The 17,437-nt window shown below is 46.6% G+C and overlaps 1 protein-coding gene across 8 annotated transcripts in view; it reads right to left on the bottom strand.

The window, feature by feature from the left end:
- Positions 1-16,220, bottom strand: part of NDRG3 (NDRG family member 3) — a 92,856-nt gene extending 76,636 nt beyond the window's left edge. For 7 of the 8 annotated variants that reach the window (XM_015149054.3, XM_077951758.1, XM_015149052.3 and 4 more), the window contains exon 1: positions 16,178-16,220. The gene's annotated coding sequence lies outside the window, so the exon portion shown is untranslated. Of the gene's footprint in view, positions 1-6,670; positions 6,767-16,177 lie in introns of those variants that run through there. The other variant, XM_077951756.1, reaches the window with a different exon arrangement.
- Positions 16,221-17,437: the final 1,217 nt, after the last annotated feature.

The following is a 17,437-nucleotide window of genomic DNA, read 5'->3' on the forward strand; positions in this document are numbered from 1 at the left end:
CACAGTTTAAAGCCTGATAATACAGAGTGCAATCTTTGTTCACTCAGAAAAAAGACAAGACACGCAGAGACACATGGATTCTTCCAGTAATGGAAAGAGCCTGTAAGCACATCAGATGTGGATTCTAAACCTAGATGGGCACCTACATAGCTCAATGGCGCTAAGCAAAGCATTTTCCCTTTCTGGGCCTCAGTTACCCCATCTGTCAAGGGAAGAGATTGGGAAGGATGACCTTTTTGAGTCCCTGACAGGGTTGGCATTCTGTGATCCTGAAGCTCCCTGTAAAAGTAGTACTTCGGCCGGGCGCGGTGGCTCACGCCTGTAATCCCTGCACTTTGGGAGGCCGAGGCGGGCGGATCACGAGGTCAGGAGATCGAGACCATCCTGGCTAACACGGTGAAACCCCGTCTCTACTAAAATACAAAAAATTAGCCAGGCGCGGTGGCGGGCGCCTGTAGTCCCAGCTACTCGGGAGGCTGAGGCAGGAGAATGGCGCGAACCCGGGAGGCGGAGCTTGCAGTGAGCCAAGATGGTGCCACTGCACTCCAGCCTGGGCGATAAAGTGAAGACTCCGCCTCAAAAAAAAAAAAAAAAAAAAAAAAAAAAAAAAAAAGTAGTACTTCACATTCTTCCCCAGCATGAGCCTTACTACATCCTAAGCATTTCCCCAGGTATTAGCCTAGTGAGGGTCAACCCAAGAGTTTGAGACCAGCCCGGGAAACATGGCAAGACCCTGTCTCTATAAAAAATACAAAAATTAGCCGGGTGTGATGACGTGTGCCTGTAGTCCCAGCTAGTCAGGAGGCTGAGGTGGGAAGACTGCTTGAGCCCAAAAGGTGAAGGCTGCCGTGAGCTGAGATTGAACCGCTGCACTCCAGCCTGGGTGACAGAACATGACTCTGTCACACACACACAAAAAATACACACACACACACACACACACACACACATATATATATAAAATAGATTTCTTTGTTAGTTTAATAAACACAACAAGAACAATAAGAAAGTTACTGGCTTTTGAAACTGCAAGTTGTCTTGTTTTATAGCTTTTTCCCATGACCATGTTTGGCCTATGTCAGGCCTTGCCAGGATGTGCTGACACCAGGCCACTAGCTAGTATTCTAGGGGCAGAGTCGATCACTTTTGATTTTGGCAAGATTGCAGACAGATAACCAAAACGGAATGAAGGCAACAAACAAAGGAGGCACACTGGAGAGAATAACCTGGAAGGGGTCAGCTGGAGTTGATGCTGAAGCAGTTATGGTTAGAAAGCCACAGGAAGTGGCCAGGGGACTAGCTGGGAAGGTAGTCAGCAGAGCTCCTAAGCAAACAGATTCACATCCTCTCTCTTTATACCTTTGAACAGTGGATATATGAGTAATCATTACAGCACTTTCCAATTTACAGAGCACCTTCACATTTAACATCTCACTGGAATATCATGATGGTACCATGAGCTAAAACACTGAGGCACTGGCATCATGGCTATTACAGACATGAAGAAACTAAGGCTTAAAGAGGTGACATGGCCAGGCGCAGTGGCTCATGCCTGTAATCCCAGCACTTTGGGAGGCCAAGGCGGGCGGATCACCTTTGCAGTGGGTCGAGATCGTGCCATTGTACTCCAGCCGGGGTGACAGAGCGAGACTCTGTCTAAAAGAAAAAAATAGAAGAGGTGACATGGATTGACCAAAATACCACAACTAATAAATGGCACAGCTGGAATTGAAACCCAGGTATTCTTATCCCAAATGCTCACTTTATGCCCTAAATCACACTTTCTCCCAGGTCATCACAGATGAAAAGACAGAGAGTGAAAAGAAGAGAAATTCAGAATTGAGAAGACTGCCTCACCATACACACTCCACACTGAACATGTCTTTATCTCTGCTTAAGCAGTTAGGATTAGGCCACAGGCTCTAGGATTAAGCCCTGATATGTAGTGAATAACAAGAAAGCACAGATGGAGGACTGGAATTAGTCTTCACCCATTAATTCAATTAAGTAGGGGAGATAAGGTCTATAAACAAATTGTTACAGTTCAAGGCAGTATACATATAAGCTTACGAACTGGACAAACTCAAAGGCAATTTCTCAACCTTGGCACAACTGACATTTTAGGCCAGATAATTCTTTGTTGTGGGAGGTCTGTCCTGTGCATTGTAGAATGTGTAGCAGCATCCCTGGCCTACAATACTAGATGACAGTGGCACACTCTCCCAACAGCTGTGACAACCAAAAATGTCTCCAGATAATGCCAAATGTCCTCTTTGGGGCAAAATCACTCCCAATTGAGAACCACTGCTCTAAGGGTTACAGAGGTTTACGGCATAATTGAAGCAATGCAGCTTGTGGGTGCTGGGAAGAAGTTTCATGGAGGAGGTAATATCTGAACTGCACCTTGAGAAACAGAGAAAATTTCTGTAGATGAGAATAAGAATAAAAGAAGAAATTCCAGAAAGGGAGGACAACTTAAAGGCAAGGAGATGAGAAGGCACAAGGTCTGCTGGAAATAGGAAATAAGGATAAAAATGACAGCTGGAGGCTGGTCATGGATAGCTATCCATCAACTAATATTTACAAGATATACATACATAATGAAAGAGCCAACAATACACCATATCACACGTTTAACAGTATACAAGTCACCCCAGTGGCACATATTGAGCCTCTCCAATCTGAAAATCCAAAATCCGAAATGCTTCAAAATCTAAACCTTTTTGAGCACTGACATGATGCTCAAACTAAATGCTCATTGGAGCACTCGGATTTCAGATTTTCAGATTAGGGATGCTCGACTGGTAAGTATAATTCAAATATTCCAAAATTGGAAAAAATCCAAAACCTGAAACACTTCTGGTCCCAAGCATTTTGGATAAAGGATACTCAATCTATATTTACATGTGTCCCACTCTCTGAAGGATTGAATGTTGCTTGAGTTATCATGTTTACATTGCAGTTAGTGTTTGGAACATACACTCAGAGCTAATGAAGCTCAAAACCTATGCAGAGGCAGGAGAAATAACTAAGGACTAGGATGGTCAGGAGTTTCCCAAGGGAGGGGAGAATGATGGGCCCTGAAGGGATATGTTTTGAAAAGGGGAAGGGAAGAGAGACATTACAGGTGAGGACATCAGGTTTGGGAAAGAATTAAAGACAATACATTCAGGCAGGGCACCTGTAATTCCAGCACTTTGGGAGGCTAAGGCGGGAGGATCACTTGAGGTCAGAAGTTCAAGATCAGCCTGGCCAACATGGTGATACAACATGGTGACAAATTATCACCATGTTGATAATTTGTAATACAAATTACTACAAAATTTGTATTAATTTTGTAATAATACAAAAATTAGCTGAGCATGATGGTGCATGCCTTAATCCCAGCTCGGAATGTTGAGGCTTGAACCCAGAGGGTTGAGGTTGCAGTGAGCCAAGATCGCGCCACTGCACTCCAGCCTGGGCAGCAGAGTGAGGCTCTGTCTCAAAAAAAAAAAGGACAATACATTCAGGAGACACCAAGAACAATGTAGCTGGACAAGAAGACAAGCTGCAGAAGTAGGCTGGGTCAGAACGCAGAGCACCTGAGCTGGACTTTACCACACAGACAACCCCTGAAGGTTTCTGAGGAGCATAATGACACAGAAGCTTAACTTTTTTTTTGTTTAAAATTTGGTCATGTTGGCCGGGCGCGGTGGCTCAAGCCTGTAATCCCAGAACTTTGGGAGGCCGAGACGGGCGGATCACGAGGTCAGGAGATCGAGACCATCCTGGCTAACACAGTGAAACCCCGTCTCTACTAAAAATACAAAAACTTAGCCGGGCGAGGTGGCAGGCGCCTGTAGTCCCAGCTACTTGGGAGGCTGAGGCAGGAGAATGGCGTGAACCCGGGAGGCGGAGCTTGCAGTGAGCTGAGATCCGGCCACTGCACTCCAGCCTGGGCGACAGAGCGAGACTCCGTCTCAAAAAAAAAATAAATAAATAAATAAAATAAAATAAAATAAAATAAAATTTGGTCATGTTGTGCACATAGTTATCTTAGCTACACTTAAACCTGGGAAGCAGAGAAGATTATCAACGACTCAGCCTCAACCTTAAAGATCCAATTTAATTGGGCTAATGTAGGGCCTGAGTATTGTTTTTAAAGCTTCACAGGTAATTCTTACATGCAGCCAGGGCTAAGAACCACTGGTTTACAGTAATGCCCTCATTCTCCAGTGAGGAAAGAGGCCCAGAAAATTGAAGTGATTTCTGAATTCACGCAGCCAGCTAGGTGTGGAGCTGGAACTAGCATGTGGATTCCTAGCTCAGCTCTGAAAGAGATCCCAGAGTACTGGGCTAAATTCCATACTTCAGTCTAGAAGATACACAATTATCTGAAGACTTGGCTCTTAAGTTTCCTCAGGGTTAAAGCCTGAATTAATCTAATCATAAAACTATTGACTTAAACATCCCCTCAAGTGTCTACGGTAACGGTAACGGATGTTGGTTCTATTGCTATCTCCTGGGGGCCCTTAGGAAAGCAAAGGATCTCAGGGGACTCCCCCAGGAAGCCAGATAAACAAGCCAAACCACCCAGCTCCATGGAACACTTTTAAAAATACAGTTCACTGAGATTTTTCACTGCATAAAGGAAAGTCTGGGTACCTCTTCGCCAGAAGAAATACTCTCAGAGACGCTATCCCCCCTATCTCCATAAGCTAAGGGTTGGGAAGGATCAAAGGCAGCTACTTAAGTAGCCCATATGCTCACAGATCCTCACTGTAACAGGAAGTACCCCTGCTCATCCTCAGGCCTAGATAAGAGCCATTCACACCCCTCATATTTTCCTGAAAGGAAAAGGGCAGCAATCCCTGCAATAGGCCCACCTTCCTGTTGTGTCACTCCTGGGTTCTGGCAGAAGGTGGTAAAGGAGAGGTTTGTAGAGACTGCCAAGCTGGGAATCTGAGTCTGTCCTATATATTAATTCTATCCATCCCAGGGTCCTGGTATAAATAACTGCTAGAACAAAACAAGATCCATCTAGAAGCCTTCTGGTTAATCCCAGACACCCATCGGCCAGCAGAAGTTTTAACACAGGAGTCATACTAAGGTAACTCTAAAAGCAGAAGCACAACCCCCTGCCTTCCACTCCTGAAGAAGGCCACTCAGGACACGAGGAAAGCTACCACCAGCAAAGCCCTTGGGCGTGCTCTTAGATGGCACCGGGTTCCTGACAGCTGTAAGGCGGAATCCCTGAAAACAATTTGTACTTTAAGGCGGCCTGAGTGAGGTAAAGGACAAACAAGAGCCCTAAAATGCAGTATATAATACTCATACTAGCCAAATTTATTGAGCACTTACATTATGCCAGGTACCGTGATAAGCACTTTATCGACTCATGATTTCATTTTGCTTCCCAACATATTTAGCTAGGTACTGTAATCCACCCCATTTTACAGATGAAATTTGTTGTAATTTGCCAAAGGTCACACAGCTAGCAAGCAGCAGAGCAAGGATATGAACCTGAGCAATCTGCATCCTGACCTCTATAACCAATTTTCCCCACTTGATGCCATCTGATCATTAATCCTTCTAATGCACACTCTCAGGTTAGGTTACTGGAGCTTACCAGGATGTTACTATAAAATAATTCTGAAAATTGGCTGGGCGCAGTGGTTCACGCCTGCAATACCAGCACTTTGAGAGGCTGAGGTGGGCGGAGTTTGAGACCAGCCTGGCCAACATGGCGAAACCCCGTCTCTACTAAAAATACAAAAAATTAGCTGGGCGTGGTGGCGGTCACCTGTAGTCTCAGCTACTCAGGAGGCTGAGGCATGAGAATTGCTTGAACCTAGTGGGTGGAGGTTGCAGTGAGCTGAGACTGTGCCACTGCACTCCAGCCTGGTGACAGAGCAAGACTGTCTCAAAAAAAAAAAAAAAAAAAAAAAAATTTCTGAACGTTGAAAAGCCCCATACAAAATTTAGGTACTGTTATTATCATTACTACTTTAATATGAGACTTGTACCTATCTGGGGGTATTGGAAATGCAATACACCCTGTGGACTAATCATCCAAAGTTATATTTTAGTGAACACCCTGGTTAAAACCATCCAAACAAAATGACTTAAAAGCAACACTTTCTCCCAGCACTTTGGGAGGTCGAGGCAGGAGTTCGAGACCAGCCTGGCCAACATGGCGAAACCCCGTCTCTACTAAAAATACAAAAAGTAGCCAGGCGTGGTGCTGCATGCCTGTAATCCCAGCTACTTGGGAGCCTGAGGCAGGTGAATCACTTGAACCCGGGAGGCGGAGGTTGCAGTGAGCCAAGATCGTGCCATTGTACACCAGCCTGGACAACAAAAGCGAAACTCCGCCTCAAAAAAAACAAAAAAATTAAAACCAACAACAACAAAAAATATATATATATGTATATATATTTGTAGAAGCACTATCATGCAAAACAGTAGAAATCTCAACACATTCACACCTGGTTCTAGTTACCCAGTAGTATTACTTGTGTGCAATTAAACAGATGTGATCAAAAACTCTGTTTTAAGGTGTTTATTGTAGCGGAGTAATGTGTTTGCAGTAATAAGTCATACTTTTCCACTGAAAGGGAGGGCTTCGGAATCCCCGAGACTAGCTAAAGTTAAGTTGTTGGAAGAATTCCTTGATTGAAAATTTTACCTTTGTGTTTTGTTGCTCTGTTTCCTGAAAATAACTTGGGGATGCTCCTGGTTTGTCCGTCTACTGCTTTGATTCCTTGGATCCCACCCATTTTTTCGCTTTAAGAAAAAACAAATAATTGTTCCAGAAGTCTCCGTATTTTGCAGCTGCCCTTTTGTAAGAAGCACCTTCCCTGACCCCCCCCCCAAAAAAAAAAATATATATATATGGAAGCACTGTAAGGATAAAACTGTCATTTCAAATAAACAGGCCGTGCGCGGTGGCTCAAGCCTGTAATCCCAGCACTTTGGGAGGCCGAGACGGGCGGATCACGAGGTCAGGAGATCAAGACTATCCTGGCTAACACGGTGAAACCCCGTCTCTAAAAAAATACAAAAAACTAGCCGGGCGAGGTGGCTGGCGCCTGTAGTCCCAGCTACTCGGGAGGCTGAGGCAGGAGAATGGCGGGAACCCGGGAGGCGGAGCTTGCAGTGAGCTGAGATCCGGCCATTGCACTCCAGCCTGGGCGACAGAGCGAGACTCCGTCTCAAAAAAAAATAAATAAATAAACAACCATATCTGTTTCGAAAGCACGCATTTCTGTAAAGATTACCACATGATGATTACAAATTAAAGGAAAAGCAGACATGATTTCTAACCTTTTTTGAGCAGGAGTCTCACTATGCTGCCCAGGCTGGTCTCAAACTTCTGGGCTCAAGTGATCTTCTCACCTCAGCCTGTAAGTAGCTGGGACTACAGAGACTGGCCTGATTTCTGATCTTTTTTTTTTTTTTTGTAGACGGAGTCTCGCTCTGTGCCCCAGGCTGGAGTGCAGTGGTGCAATTTCGGCTCACTGAAAGCTCCGCCTCCCAGGTTCATGCCATTCTCCTGCCTCAGCCTCCTGAGTAGCTGGGACTACAGGCGCCCGCCACCGCGCCCGGCTAATTTTTGTATTTTTAGTAGAGACGGGGTTTCACCGTGTTAGCCAGGATGGTTTGATCTTAAATTATTACTAGAAATGAGAAGGCCAGGCATGGTGGTTCACACCTGTAATCCCAGCACTGTGGGAGGCCGAGGTGGGCAGATCACAAGGTCAAGAGATCAAGACCATCCTGGCCAACGCAGTGAAACCCCGTCTCTACTAAAAGTACAAAAATTAGCTGGGCGTGGTGGTGTGCGCCTATAGTCCCAGCTATTTGGGAGGCTGAGGCAGGAGAATAGCTTGAGCCTGGGAAGCAGAGGTTGCAGTGAGCCAAGATCATGCCAGTGCACCTCCAGCCTGGCAACAGAGCGATACTTCATCTCAAAAAAAAAAAAAAAAAAAAAAAGGAAATGGGAAGCAATTTCATGTTATCTTTATGAGCTACATATAATTTTTCTTACTCTGATTTATTGGGTTTATAATTTTCTTAGGCCATCACACTAGCGGTACCCCCAAAATGACAGCTATTGCCCTAAAACTAAAAACAGCAGCATCTTTTGAAAAAACACTGCAGGCCAGGCACGGTGGCTCACACCTGTAATCCCAGCACTTTGGGAGGCCAAAGCGGGTGGATCATGAGGTGAAGAGATTGAGACCACGGTGAAACCCCATCTCTACTAAAAATACAAAAACTTAGCCGGGCGTGGTGGCGGACACCTGTAGTCCCAGCTACTCAGGAGGCTAAGGCAGGAGAATGGCGTGAACTAGGAAGGCGGAGCTTGCAGTGAGCTGAGATTGCACCACTGCACTCCAGCCTTGGTGACAGAGCGAGAATCCGTCTAAAAAAAAACAAAAAAACAAAAAACACTGCAAGACTTACAATAGAAAAACGTAATAAGTAATAAAATTAAGTATAAAGAGTGGCTATATCCAGAATTTTACTTGATCAATTGAAAACCCCAGACTGTAGACCATGGGTACTTTTAGGTAATAAGGGGATTATTGTCAAATGCTATAGCTAAAGCCTGGTGGAAACCACCACTGTACTTAGAAAATTAATCTTCATTTACTATATTAAATCTCTAGGGAAGATAAAAAGTGGCACCTCCACACAAAAAGACTCCATATAACACATTGTTCCCAAATCCAGGGAGGACATCAGCTCCCTATCAAAAACATTAATTAATGTTTGCCATTGTAATTAGTGTTTATACAGAATTAAATTCAGAAGGCAAAGAAGCTGGATTCCTCCAAAGTGCACCCCATTGGGCCAACAACAATTTTTTTTTTTTTTTTTTTTAAGACGGAGTCTCACTCTGTCACCCAAGCTGGAGTGTAATGGTGTGATCTTGGCTCACCACAACCTCTGCCTCCCAGGTTCAAGCGATTCTCCTGCCTCAGCCTCCTGAGTAGCTGGGACTACAGACGCGTGACACCATACCCAGCTAATTTTTGTATTTTTAGTAGAGACATTTTGCCATGTTGGCCAGGCTGGTCTTGAACTCCTGACCTCGTGATCCGCTTGCCTCAGCCTCCCAAAATGCTGGAATTACAGGCATGAGCCACCACACCTGGGCAACAAATTTTTGTTTATGACTGACAAAATGTCAAATTCTGTCAGTTACTATGAGACATATCACAGAACTTTGAGTAGACTACTAGCCCTTTCACTGAAGAGATAAAATCAAAAGACATAATACTACCCACTTTTGTATAACATTTAAAACATCCTTCATATATCAGTTAATTTCACATGAATGAGAGAACAATTAATTGTAGGTAAATATTATACATTAGTTTTATAGAATTAGCACTGTGATTTTTAAAAATTCATTTACCAAAGAAAGCTCTGAAACCTGGTAAACATCCATAATCAAGCTAGCTAAGTTTTTGTGTGCTATTTTCAAGCGCTATTAAAAAAGAAATGTGGGGGGGGGCATCTTTTAGAAGAAACAATTTGACATCCAGTTCTGCAGTAAACCCAAAATGTTATCAATCTTTGTACTTGAAAGTACTTTTTGATGCACCCCTTTCTTTCACCATTCCTATCCAGGCTTGCCTGTTTTCTTCCAGAATCTCCCATTTGGCCTTTTTTTCTTTCCTTCTGTCTTCAATTCTTACCTGGATTTGCTCATTCATTCATCATTTACTAAGTGCCTATTATCAGCCAAGCACAGAGCTAGACCCTGGTCCCTGCTCCTAGGAAGCTCACATGATACTAACTAAAGCTGTTATCTGCCCATCTCAATCACCATCACCAGCCTGCAAGCTTTAGCAAAGGCTTTGCATTTCCAGAAGCTAGCAGCATCTGGCACATAGCAGACACTCTAAAAATGTTTGTTGGATGACACCAGATTACTTTAGCAAGGTCTTTTTTTAATCCATAAATATTTTACTATATATCTTCAAAAAAGATTCTTATTTTTCTTTCATTTTTAAAACACAAAAGCTTTATGTGCACAATACAAAAATAATACAGAAAGGTAAAAAAGTAAATTCCCCAAGTCTCTAAATCCCACTCCCAGAAGTGAGGACCATTAGAGCTTGGTATGTATCTTTCCAGAACTCTCCCACGTCAGTATACCCTCACATCTGACACACATGCACTTTTTTGGAACAAGTTATTTGACAGTTTCTGATTCTAGCTTCTCAACCTTCTAACCAAGTGGTTCTCAAAGTGTGATCCTTAGACTAGCAGCATCAGCATCATCTGGGAACTTGTTAGAACTGCAAATTCTCGGGTTCCACTCCAGAGCTAATGAATCAGAAACTCTGAAGGTCAAGCCCAGGAATATGGGTTTTTTTGTGTTTTTGTTTTGTTTTTTTTTTTTTTTGAGATGGAGTCTTGCTCTGTCGCCCAGGCTGGAGTGCAGTGGCCGGATCTCAGCTCACTGCAAGCTCCGTCTCCCGGGTTCATGCCATTCTCCTGCCTCAGGCTCCCGAGTAGCCGGGACTACAGGCGCCCGCCACCGCGCCCGGCTAGTTTTTTTTTTTTGTATTTTTTAGTAGAGACGGGCTTTCACCGTGTTAGCCAGGATGGTCTCGATCTCCTGACCTCGTGATCCACTGTCTTGGCCTCCCAAAGTGCTGGGATTACAGGCTTGAGCCACCGTGCCCGGCCGAATATGGGTTTTAATAAGCTCTCCAGGTGATGCTGGTGCACATTAAAGGCTGAGAACCACTGCTCTAAGCCAGTCAAGCCAATTTTTTTACTGTCCGTTAAACATGGTAGGCACTGCTATCTGGTCTGTTTTATCAGCCCCTGATTCAAAATGTTTTGCTGTCCTTTTGATTAATGCTGACCCTATCCACCTGTCAAAGCCCAGAAAGTCAAAACCCAAAGTGGTCTCACCACCACATCTCATACTGATCCTTCTTGCCCCCCTTTCCCCAGCTCCCATGATACAACTAGTCCCTCTACCATACAATTTAACAATTACATATATGCTGACTTCAACATTAGAGAACAGTGCTTTACTCTTCCCCAACAGACCATAACTTCCTTGAAGACATGGATCATGTTTCTGTATGTCTTCTCCCACCCCTGTTCTAAGCACATAAATGGAATCTTTTTTTTTTTTTTTTTTGAGACGGAGTCTCGCTCTGTAGCCCAGGCTGGAGTGCAGTGGCCGGATCTCAGCTCACTGCAAGCTCCGCCTCCCGGGTTCACGCCATTCTCCGGCCTCAGCCTCCCGAGTAGCTGGGACTACAGGCGCTGCCACCTCGCCCGGCTATTTTTTGTATTTCTTAGTAGAGACGGGGTTTCACCGTGTTAGCCAGGATGGTCTCGATCTCCTGACCTCGTGATCCGGCCTCCCAAAGTGCTGGGATTACAGGCTTGAGCCACCGCGCCCGGCCATAAATGGAATCTTAATAGAGTTGCTGGTTAATGTCTTTTTTTTTTTTTTGAGACGGAGTCTCGCTCTGTTGCGCAGGCTGGAGTGCAGTGGCCGGATCTCAGCTCACTGCAAGCTCCGCCTCCCGGGTTTACGCCATTCTCCTGCCTCAGCCTCCCGAGTAGCTGGGACTACAGGGGTCCACCACCTCGCCCGGCTAGTTTTTTGTATTTTTAGTAGAGACGGGGTTTCACCGTATTAGCCAGGATGGTCTCGATCTCCTGACCTCGTGATCCGCCCGTCTCGGCCTCCCAAAGTGCTGGGATTACAGGCTTGAGCCACCGCGCCCGGCCTGGTTAATGTCTTTAAGGATGAATTCACTGAGAAAAATACTGATAAACCTTTAGTGGCTAAAAAGTCTGGAATTTCAAGTCGTAGCCCCAGTTCTGCGACCGTGGACAAGTTCAATTCTCAGGATGATGCCCCCCGCCACCTTTCTTTCTTAACAGCACTTGAAAATAGCACACAAAAACTTAGTTAGGTTGATTATGGATATTTACCAGGTTTCAGGGCTTTCTTTGGTAAATTAATTTTTTTTTTTTTTTTTTTTTTTGAGACGGAGTCTGGCTCTGTCGCCCGGGCTGGAGTGCAGTGGCCGGATCTCAGCTCACTGCAAGCTCCGCCCCCCGGGTTTACGCCATTCTCCTGCCTCAGCCTCCCGAGTAGCTGGGACTACAGGTGCCCGCCGCCTCGCCCGGCTAGTTTTTTGTATTTTTTAGTAGAGACGGGGTTTCACCGTGTTCGCCAGGATGGTCTCGATCTCCTGACCTAGTGATCCGCCCGTCTCGGCCTCCCAAAGTGCTGGGATTACAGGCTTGAGCCACCGCGCCCGGCCTGGTAAATTAATTTTTTTAAATCACAGTGCTAAGTGAGAAGGTCACTTAATGGGCCGGGCGCGGTGGCTCAAGCCTGTAATCCCTGCACTTTGAGAGGCCGAGACGGGCGGATCACGAGGTCAGGAGATCGAAACCATCCTGGCTAACATGGTGAAACCCCGTCTCTACTAAAAAATACAAAAAACTAGCCGGGCGCGGTGGCGGGCGCCTGTAGTCCCGGCTACTCGGGAGGCTGAGGCAGGAGAATCGCTTGAACCCGGGAGGCGGAGCTTGCAGTGAGCCGAGATCTGGCCACTGCACTACGGCCTGGGCGACAGAGCGAGACTCCGTCTCAAAAAAAAAAAAAAAAAAAAAAAAAAAGAAAAGGTCACTTAATGACTCAATGACTCAATGCTCCTTTTCAGCCTGAATAACATACAATTTTATGAAACACCCCATGTAGGAATATCTTATTCCATTATAGTCTAATATTGCTTTGTTTGTAACATTAATATGAGAATGTTTAGACTTGATTTTAGTACAGTTAGATACAATGTTTCCCAATTAGCTAGTAAGCTCTCTCAACAAGACCCTGTTTGATTCAACTGCGAATCTTCCACCATATCAGGCGCCACACATCCATGCCTTACCCATAGTTAATATATTTACAGAAAATTATTTGGAAAAACTTTTAGAAGCTTCATTTAAATAGAGAATCTATGCACATATCTGCTGCCTCCCAAAGGACTCTTTTGAATATTTGTTATTATAAATTCCATGTAATGATATGCAGTAAAAATTGTGATTACTTTGATACAACCAGGGGCAATCAGCCACAGAAGGTAAAAGAATGTAAAAATGGATCTCTCAAGCATTTAGGGACAGACTAAAGGAGTATAAGCCTCAAGCTATCCTACTGCAACATGCAAATGAAAACTGACCTGTACATCGAAACAGCATATACCAACTCCATTGTTGAGGATAAACAGGCATTTTTCCCTGCTCAAAAGTAACAATTTAGAATAAAACAAAAGCAGCCGGGCTCGGTGGCTCACGCCTCTAATCCCACCACTTTGGGAGGCGGAGGCAGGCGGATCACCTGAGGTCAGGAATTCAAGACCAGCTTGGTCAACATGGTGAAAATCCATCTCTATTAAAAATGCAAAAAATAGCTGGGCATGGTGGCGGGCACCTGTAATTCCAGCTACTTGGGAGGCTGAGGCAGGAAAATTGCTTGAACCTGGGACGGAGAGGTTGCAGTGAGCCAAGATTGCGCCATTGCACTCCAGCCTGGGCAACAAGAGCAAAACTCTGTCTCAAAATAATAATAATAATAATAATAATAACAACAACAACAACAACAACAACAACAACAAAACAAAAGCAGCTCGGCCGGGTCTGGTGGCTCACGCCTGTAATCCCAGCACTATGGGAGGCCGAGGTGGGTGGATCACGAGGTCAGGAGATCGACACCATCCTGGCTAACACAGTGAAACCCCGTCTCTACTAAAAAAACACAAAAAATTAGCCGGGCGTGGTGGCGGGCGCCCGTAGTCCTGGCTACGCGGGAGGCTGAGGCAGGAGAATGGCATGAACCCGGGAGGCGGAATTTGCAGTGAGCCGAGATCGCGCCACTACACTCCAGCCTGGGCGACAGAGCGAGACTCCGTCTCAACAAACAAACAAACAAGAAAAACCAAAAGCAGCTCAACTATGAGTGCACGTTCGAGTAACATAAACAGGCTTTTTTTTTTTTTTTTTTTTTTTTTTTTTTTTGAGACGGAGCCTCACTCTGCCGCCCAGGCTGGAGTGCAGTGGCGCGATCTCGGCTCACTGCAAGCTCCGCCTCCCGGGTTCACGCCATTCTCCTGCCTCAGCCTCAGGAGTAGCTGGGACTACAGGTGCCCACCACCATGCCCGGCTAATTTTCTGTATTTTTTAGTAGAGACGGGGTTTCACCATGTTAGTCAGGATGGTCTCAATCTCCTGACCTCGTAATCCGCCCGCCTCGGCTTCCCAAAGTGCTGGGATGAGAGGCGTGAACCACCGCGCCCTTTCCAGAAACAGGCTTTTTGATGCAAGGCTCTTATCTGCAAGTTTTCAAAAACGACAGGGTGGATGGAGGCCTTTGAGTGGTAAATGGTGATGACAAGTTGAATCTAAAGGAAGGGACAAGCAAAGAGAAACTGAAGGGCAGGAAGGAGGAACAGAAGGGCAGAACACCACCCTTTGAGTAATGAAAAGGGGCAGTGGAAATTCACTGAGTCCTTACCAAGGATCTACTGTGAGCCAGGCATCTGGAGCTGCAAAGATGGACCATGCCCTCAAGGGGCTAGAAGTCCGCAGGGTAAGACTGAGGCTAAGACCCTGTTTTGTGAACGTGTAATTCTAACTGGGAAAATCAAGCAGGGAAGGCTTCACAGAGAAGGTGGTGATTTAGTGGAGCCTTTGAAATGTGGAGGAGGATTTGCTAAGGGAGAAAAACGACAGTTTGAGCTAGTTATTTTGGGGGAGAAACATTCACATATTTTTATAGCTGTTCATTTGGAACTTTAAATCATGGGAGACTTCTTAAATTCAGCACCACTCTATCAATGTTCTCTTTCTCTTCTTACTTTATCTTAAATACTGAAATGTTCAAGCCTAACCTTAGGGCAGAACCAGAAAGCCCCTGAATGAGGTGAGTGCTAGCCAAATCTGCTCTGTCACCTCCAAATCCAGCCTGCCCAGCTAGCCCAGTCAGCCCAGTCCTGCTGTCTGGGCAGCCGAGAAAGGACGGCTAATAATATCCCCTGAGGGCCAGGGTAAGGGAGGGGGGCGGGGGGCGGGGGGCGGTGGGGGGGGGGCGGATCTGGATGCCAGTAGGGAAGGATCACTCTTGTTCTGTCAGTAAGCCACCAAAGGAGAGCTTCCCTGCCTCCTAAGCCATGGGGCTCCTACCTGTGATAGGGAGGCCAGCTCTGCAGGAAAAAAAAAAAAAAGGGTTTCATGACAAGGAAGGGGGCAGCATTTGGATTGGGACATGCAGAGGTGGTTATGAGAGGTTATCTTAATAAAATGCTTAGCAAGACCCCTGGCACACAGCAAGCGTTGGAAGAACGTTAGCTCTTATATTAATAACACTATTACTATTACAATAACACCTCAATTGTACTCCGACAACAAGAAAATCTTCTTTGTGCAGCCTACTTTTATGACGTTCGAGAGTAACTTCAGAGATGACAAGTGATTTCAAAATTTTTTCAAAGGTACGAGATCAAATTCCAACCGCACTGGCCTGAGAGCCCGAGACCCTGAGTTGAGAGCTGACCCTGCCACTTGTCAGCTGCGTGACCTTGGGCATGGCACTTCACCTTTCCGTGCCTCAGTTTCCTCGGGTGTTAAGTGGGGCTAAGAAGCCTCTCCCCGGTAGGGCAGTAGTAGGGTCCCGTTAGAGGATGCCCTCTGCTGCTTTGGGGCCGGACAGGTGCAACGGCTGCTCACAGTCCCTCTTCCAAGCATCTGGGCTCTTGGAGCGGGCGAGGTAGATGGATGAACAACCCCAAGGCCCACCGAGCTCTGCTGCCTGCAGAGCCGGAGCGAGAGAAGGGTTCGCGCCTGCGGGGGGCGTCCCTGTGACCTAGGGCGTTGAGCCTGGAGAGAGGCTCTCTTGCTGCCCGCACGCTGTCGCCGGCGGGCTGGGCTCGGGGAGCCGCCGAAGAAAGCCGGGCTGACCTGGGTCCGGCGGGCGGGGCGGGGCAGAGGGCCCCGGGGGTAAGGGGGAGGCAGGCAGCACGGGCCCCCAGGGCCTCGCTGTGCCACGGAGATGATACAGTGAAGGAGCAGGGCAAAGGAACGACGCCCCCGCATGCGGCGCCGCGCGCCCCCCGCGGGCCGGGCGGAGGCGCTCACTCACCTGAGGCGCGGGCACCCGCCGTGAGTGCAGCAGCAGCGGCAGCGGCGTCGGCGGCGGCGGCGGCGAGGGGGCGGGGGAGGTGCTGCGGCCGCGCAGGCGCGCCGAGGACGCCAGGGCCGCTCATGCGTGCTGTGCCCGTCCAACTCGGGAACTACCGAGAAGATGGTGGCTGAGCCGGGAGAGGCCGGCGGCGCCATCTTTGATGTAGTTTTTCTTGCTGCGGAGTTTCCACAGGGTAGAATCTCAGATTTTGGAGGCGCTGGGCGGGAGGGACGTTGACCACTGCGTCTGGAGCGCTTCCCTCCGTTCTCTGAGTCGCATCCTTATGAAATCCCTAAAAGCTCTTGCAGGGTATGGCATTCTCCTTTTAAGGTGCCCTAGAGTCATACCCAAGGTCACAGGGCGCCTAGCACAGTGCTGGGCACGTGGAAAGAGCTTAGTAAATTTTTGGTGAATGAACATAGTAATTTAAGAACTAGACTCCAAGACTCTGGGCTCCGAATTATCAGTCCTCCATTGTATCACCCCTATTACAACTGTCAGCCAAATCATATACTTTCTTGAATACAACATTAGAGATGGAATTTTTTTTCCCAGAATGATTGCAGATATTAAACTTAATGACCCAACAATTTAAACAACACCAAAATGTATAGGACACACTCTCTTCCTCTATTATCTATTATTTCTTTCGCATTAAGTACTAGTGACTAAAAGTTATTTTTGTTTTTTGTTTTTGTTTTTTTTTTGAGACGGAGTCTCGCTCTGTCACCAGGCTGGAGTGCACTAGCGCGATCTCGGCTCACTGCAACCTCTGCCTCCTGGGTTCAAGCGATTCTCCTGCCTCAGCCTCTCGAGTAGCTGGGACCACAGGCGTGTGCCACCAGGCCTTGCTAATTTTTCTATTATTAGTAGAGACAGATTTTCACCGTGTTGGCCAGGATGGTCTCCATCTCTTGACCTAGTGATCTGCCCGCCTCGGCTTCCCAAAGTGCTGGGATTACAGGTGTGAGCCACCGCGCCCAGCCCCTCCCCACTCTCCCCGCCCCTTTTTTTTTTAAACCAGAGCCAGTGGCAGCATCTCGGTTCACTGCAACTCTGCCTCCCGGATTCAACCGATTCTCCTGCCTCAGCCTCCCAAGTAGCTGGGACTACAGGCGCAGGCCACCATGTCCGGGTAATGTTTGTATTTTTTTTTTTTTTTTATAGTAGAGATGGGGTTTCACCATGTTGTCCAAGCTGGTCTCAAACTGCTGACCT

This window comes from Macaca mulatta, chromosome 10 (genome assembly GCF_049350105.2).
Source record: "Macaca mulatta isolate MMU2019108-1 chromosome 10, T2T-MMU8v2.0, whole genome shotgun sequence".
Taxonomy (NCBI): Eukaryota; Metazoa; Chordata; class Mammalia; order Primates; family Cercopithecidae; genus Macaca; species Macaca mulatta.